This window comes from Mytilus trossulus, chromosome 1 (genome assembly GCF_036588685.1).
Source record: "Mytilus trossulus isolate FHL-02 chromosome 1, PNRI_Mtr1.1.1.hap1, whole genome shotgun sequence".
In the NCBI taxonomy this organism is placed as follows: Eukaryota; Metazoa; Mollusca; class Bivalvia; order Mytilida; family Mytilidae; genus Mytilus; species Mytilus trossulus.
Window position 1 is genome coordinate 68,707,748 of NC_086373.1, and position 6,883 is coordinate 68,714,630.

The window sequence follows — 6,883 nt, forward strand, 5'->3', positions numbered from 1 at the left end:
TTGTTGTTTAAACTTTTTTATATCATTTTGTCATGTCGTTATGTCGTCTTGTCGTCATAACTATAACTAGGGTTTGCTCTTTACCGAAGACCGTAAGATGACCTACATTTTATTTCAACTACGTAATGTTATTGTCTGGTGGGTACCAAATCTCCTATTTTGGATATTGAGAACACTCATTCAAAAATGTCTTTATGAGTATCAAAGTTCAACATTGGCAAATAACAAAACAAGTTGCCCATATTTTGTTTTTCTCTTTGCTATGTGTGGAAATTTGTTTATTTTCACTTTTTTAGTAAAGAGTACCTCAGAAAAAAGGGAAATCACAAAAATACTGAGCTCCGAGGAAAATTCAAAACGAAAAGTCTCTAATCAAATGGCGAAATCAATAGCTCAAACACGTCAAACGAATGGATAGCAACTGTCATATTCCAGACTTGGTGCAGGCATTTTCTTATGTTGAAAACGGTGGATTGAACCTAGTTGTATAGTGCTTAACCTCTCACTTGTACGAAAATCGCATCAAATTCCATAAAATTGACACTCTGACTGCTTAAAGCGAATTATTATTTAGATTTTTTATATATCTTGTAGATAGTGCTTCTTTAATTAGTGATCAAAGGTACCAGGATTATAACTTAGTACACCAGACGCGCGTTTCGTTTACATAAGACTCATCAGTGACGCTCATATCAAAATATCTATAAAGCCAAACAAGTACAAAGTTGAAGAGATATTTAAAAGTTTTTAACATCATGCATTCAAAAACGATTCTAAAAGGTCGACGTAACGTCTTTATAATTACTCGTTTAAGAATCTTATTATCTTAGTAGTAAATGCACATCTTTTATGTGGGTATCTTATAATTATTTACTTACTATTTTGAAATTAAAGTGTAGAACTGTTAGTTGCTTCTAACATTATATGGATATTATATTTTTTACACTAAATGTATTCCAAGGTTAAAAGTGGATAACTTTTTTTTATTGCCTTCTATTTCCCCTGGATAGATGGTTTCTTTTTGTAAACAGGGACCCTTAGCCTGATCCTGGACGACTAAGGTAATTGTACACAGGAAATATTTAGAAATAAAACGTTTGTATGTCTTAAAAAAAAAGAAAGAGAGAATCTTATTTGATTATGATTTCGGCGCAAGTTGATCTTTATTGGCCTAAATAGTTCATTGCGTCTTCCGAAGACCAATTTACACATTTACCAATAAGTCATTTGCTGGTAAGTGCCACTTTGGTTGGTCTGTACAGTACTACTGTCCAACTCTTCTACAATTCCAGTTATTCATTTTGAGTCAAAGTTCCAAACGCAGCTTCAGTCTGCGTTCTATAAAACGAGCGTTTGGTGCATATACCGACTGCAGTAGCTCGGTACAAATGGATACAAAAGCTTGGAACGATAAACATCTTCAAATGAATTGGAAGTTCACAGAAAAGAGAGTGTAACAATGAAATTTTTTTAGAGAACGTGGAAATTTCGTTTTTGTTTAAAAAAAAAAAAGGAAGAAAAAAATGCCAGCTAACATTTTGTTACTTGTACTTTATGACGAAACACTGATTGGTAATCGGGAATTAACATCCCACCAATAGAAGTTCACATAGTTCTGAATATGTATGACATGCTGTGATGCGTCCAAGTACATAATTATCTGCTTTTAACATTATCAACCAAATTAAAGGCCAATTTTACAAAATAGAGCAAAAGAAGTTATACTACACAAATTTGTGAAAGAAACTAATACAGAAGTAATTTCTACTGAGCGATCGAGACTTACAGTCCACCAGCATTGGTACTGAACCAATTGTAGTAGTGTAAAGAAATGATAACGACCCCTGTGTACAAGAGACATATCTTGACCGATTACTCTCGAATACAAAGCTAAAGAAGTATACATAATGGTATGAAATAGTATGAAAGGCAAGGAACATAGAAGTAAGATATGGGAAACAGCAGAACGTTTACTTGCAGGTTATGGCATCGTAGAGATTATCTTAGCTGGAAGTCCAGTGCTGATGCGAAGAGGTTTGTCCACCATCTGTAAATAACAATAATGTCTTCTGCCGAACCAGTGACCGTCAGGGAAGGCTGAATGGAGACTGGAGAAGACCATTGACCCTGAGGAGACAGATGACTACCTGAAACCGACTGGTTTGAGCACTCAGTGTAAGCTACCATAAGTGTGGTTTCAATGTGAGAACACCAAAAGGCAGCTACTATACAAAAAAATTTGTAAGGGTTCCGCGGAACCCAGTGTCTCGCCTACTTTTGCTGTAAATCGCAGGCTCAACAAAAAATGAGGAAAAAATCAATAAAAAAATTCCTCTTGATACTATCTTTTGATTGTAATTAGAAGCTTCTGTCCAAGTTTGGTAAAAATCTAGGATAGTTAATGAATCTAATTAATGTTTTGAAAACTTAAACTGCCGACTGTATGTAATGTTAACTGGAAGAAAATCTTAGTCCATTTAAAAGTAAAATACAGAAAAAATGGAGTTATCTTTTTACAATATTTACTTCTGGATACTATCTTATGGTCATAAATAAGCTTCTGTCCAAGTTTGGTACAAACCCAGGATAGTTTAAGAAAGTAATTAAAATTTTAAAAACTTTAACCACAGAGTGAATATAATGTTTCCCCGCAGAAAAAACTAAGTCCATTTATAAGTAAAATACGGAAAAAATGGAATTTCATTTTTACAAAATTTACTTCTGGATACTATCTTATGATCATAAACAAGCTTCTGTCCAAGTTTGGTAGAAATCCAGTATAGTTTAAGAGAGTTATTAAAATTTCAAAAACTTTAACCACAGAGTGAATACTTGTGGACGCCGCCGACGACGACGCCGACGCCGACGGAAAGTAGGATCGCTTAGTCTCGCTTTTTCGACTAAAGTCGAAGGCTCGACAATGAAGAAGAATAACCCCAGAGTCTGCCAAGAGAAGGGGGATGAGAGTTTCAACTAAACAGTCCAAAGGGCAACTACTTGGAAACGAAAACGGACAATGATGCAGAAGGTTCAAACACATTTAAGAGGAGAGAAAGTAGAAGCTTATTGCAATTGTGAAAAAGAACCAAAGAGGCTTACAGATTAACCTGTTAAGGTTGTATGCAGTCAAGGGATTGTTACACATAATACCGTATATCTGGTCAGACGTAGTAGAATCCTAGTCAACATACAAACCATAGTGCAAGGAATATATATGCACCAGTATCACTACACGACAGCAACCAAAGCTTGAATAGTGAGGGGCACATTACACGGCAAAGGCAAGAGATATCACATCAGAAAGATAGGATAACATTTCGAAACCGATGAACAGTTAAATTCATTAAAGAGATCTAAACGATGATTTAGGAGTAAATCTGGAAACATCACTTCAGGGGTGTGTTGAAAGGTGGACAGAAACACTGACTTCGCGAGAAAGAAAGATTTTGTGTTGAGAAGAGGACATACAGGAGTAACATCTAGCAGACTTCAAACAGGATAGAATACAAAATTAAACAGCTAAGGAAGGAGCTCAAAAATCTAAAGCAGGCGGCATAAGAGAAGTTGTTAGATTGATCAGTTGAGTTGAGAAGAACTAGAAGGACAGAACAACCCAAGAATAGTAATAAAAAATGCAAAAAAATAAGCAAATGTCACCAAGAATCCATATAACTCAACAGAAACACTCATAATAAGGCAATATCATGGCAGTAGTTAGAGAAAGGAATAGAAACGGGTTCCATCTCACCAGTACTATTTATTATGATATAAATATCATTTTAAATGAAGCAGAAAGAGAAGCAAGAGGTCCAAAGACCGATTCAGGGATTTTTTTTACCATCAACAAGAAGGTTTATGGTTGACATGAATATCAATTATGTGGTCATTTTTATAAATTTCCTGAATATAAAACTTTGAATTTTCGAAAAACTAAGGATTTTCTTATCCCAGGAATAGATTACCTTAGCCGTATTTGGCACCACTTTTCGGAATTTTAGATCCTCAATGCCCTTCAACTTCGTACTTGTTTGGCTTTATAAATATTTTGATATGAGCGTCACTGATGAGTCTGATGTAGACGAAACGCGCGTCTGGCGTACTAAATTATAATCCTGGTACCTTTGATAACTAATTAGTCCCAGAGGGTATCATCAGCCCAGTAGTCAACATTTCGGTGTTGAAATGAATATCAATAATGTGGTTATTTTTATAAATTTCCTGTTTACACAACTCTATTTTTTTTCTCGAAAAACTAAGGATTTCTTATCTCAGGCATAGATTACCTTGGCCGTATTTGGCACAACTTTTTGGAATTTTGGATCCTCAATGCTCTTCAACTTTGTACTTGTGTGGCTTTATAAATATTTTGATATGAGCGTCACTGATGAGTCTTATTTAGACGAAACGCGCGGCTGGCGTACTAAATTATAATCATGGTACCTTTGATAGCTATTTACAGTAACATCGCCATCGCATATTCAATCAAGGTGGATACTTTTAGCACTCGAAGAGGTAGTGACGTAGGATTGGCAAGACGATTGTCTTTTTTGAATGCATGTGTACAGACAACCATAAGTCAGTTAAAATCAGTGACCGTGTCTTATTCAAGCAAAAAAACCGAAAACATGATCAAGAAGATGACACAAAGAGACAAGAACACAAGAGCACAATGAGACAAAGAATACAAACAAAATGTTTCAAATAAGCGGCATTCACAGAAAAGGAGGTACAGAGAACATTCTTTTAAAATCAGTGACCGTGTCTTATTCAAGCAAGAGAAACGGAATAAATGGTCAACTGCATATGAACTTAAACCGTATATCATATACAAAATATCTGGATCAAGCATAGGAGCTCAGCGAAAGTCAGACGGAAGAAAATCTTTTCGTGACTCTTCACACTTCAAACTAACATTGACATTCCGAACTCAAATGGTAAGTGGCGAGATGGGATTTGGATGCACACTAAACCGAATGGAGACAAATACATGGTTGCACCAGGAAGATGAGAGATGCCGAATTAAACCAAGAGAGCACCTGCTAGATTTAGAGACTTTGTGGTCCGATTTTAAATATGGACTGTAATTATCGAATATGATATCATACGTGAAATATGGACTGTAATTATCAAAAATAGATATCATAAGTGAAATTTGGACTGTTAAATTCAAACTTTTATTTTTGAACATTAATTTATTTAATACCACTTTATTGGAAATGAAGATCAGAACTTTTGAAGAAATGGAGAATTGTAATGACTTCAACCGCGCGTAACGTAACGCTATACTTTGGTGTTCCATATGTAACGTCACATCCTTAGTAACTTTGTTATGTGTTCTTGCATAGGTTTTAATACACGTTCCACGTGTTATATGTGTTGTCTTGTAAATGCCTACGTTATTTCATCCATACATGTTTCGTCACAGTAGTCAATTACGATAGTAGTATTGATTTACAGATCATTGGTAAGAAAGATGTTAAAATTCAAAAGGCATAACCAGCGGAGGAGGAAAAAGTATACAGAACTGATAATAACATTAGACAAGAGAGGTTAGAAAGCGTGTTTGTTCCCAGTAGAAGTTGGCTCAGTGCAGAGGGTCTCCTGCACATTCAGTATAAAGGATGTTATGGCAAATGGGATAGTTGGAAAGTCAAAGAAGACAACAGCGATACAGCTAGTTGAAGCAGCAGAGCGTTTATCTTGTTGATTATGGCATCGACGAAATGTACTGAACTGGAAGCCGAGTGCTGATGATTATACATTTAACTGTATTTACGGTTAAGGGTCGACACATCTGGTGAAGATGGGAACTATCAGAAGACATTAAAGCAACGGCATTCAGCGACAGAGATGAGGAAAGATGGACAGTCAAATGAATATGACAACAGAAAACCAGAATACAATATCATCTTTAAGATACAAAAGCAAAAACCAACAAGAATGTGTCCACAGTACACGGATGTCCCACTCGCACTATCATTTTCTATGTTCAGTGGACCGTGAAATTGGAATAAATTTTCTAATTTGGCATTCAAATTAGAATGATGTTATCAAAGGGAACATGTACACTAAGTTTCAAGTTGATTGGACTTCTACTTTATCAAAAACTACCTTGACCAAAAACTTTAACCTGAAATTTGCACTATCATTTTCTATGTTCAGTGAACCGTAAAATTGGGGTCAAAACTCTTAATTTGGCATTTGAATTAGAAAGATCATATCATAGGGCACATGTATACTAAGTTTAAAGTTGATTGGACTTCAACTTCACCAAAAACTACATAGACCAAAAACTTTAACCTGAAGCGGGACAGACGGACGGACGCACAGACGGACGGACGAACGGAGGCACAGACCAGAAAACATAATGCCCCCCTACTATCGTAGGTGGGGCATAACAACTCATGGACAGGTTATCGATGAAGACTTTGATTGGGTTCTCTACATGTAAAAATAAGTTAATGTATTAGTTGGTTACAATTTTTATAAAAAAAAACAAACTAAAGGCAATGTTGGTTGTTGGTGGATATGGCAATTATTTTTAGTTTCCTTTTTGGCCATAAACCATTTCATTGATTTCGGTAATTATGTATCAGTATGAATAATACTAGTACTTGGCTTTGAGCGGTCCTGGTGAAGGTTAAGCCAGAAAACCCTGCTCTATAAACGAATGAAATTTATAAGTTTGTAATTGTTTTCATTTGTTAATTTAATTTGTATGTCTCCTCGAAGAAATTAAAGTTACGCACCATTATCAAATGTATCAGATAATTTAACTGTTATTGGAAGACATGGCTCACCTTTTATTAATTTATGAGCGAATATTGGTAATTGTAAAATTTTACTGTTGGCAACAGTTAGCTATTACACAGCGTGAACATAA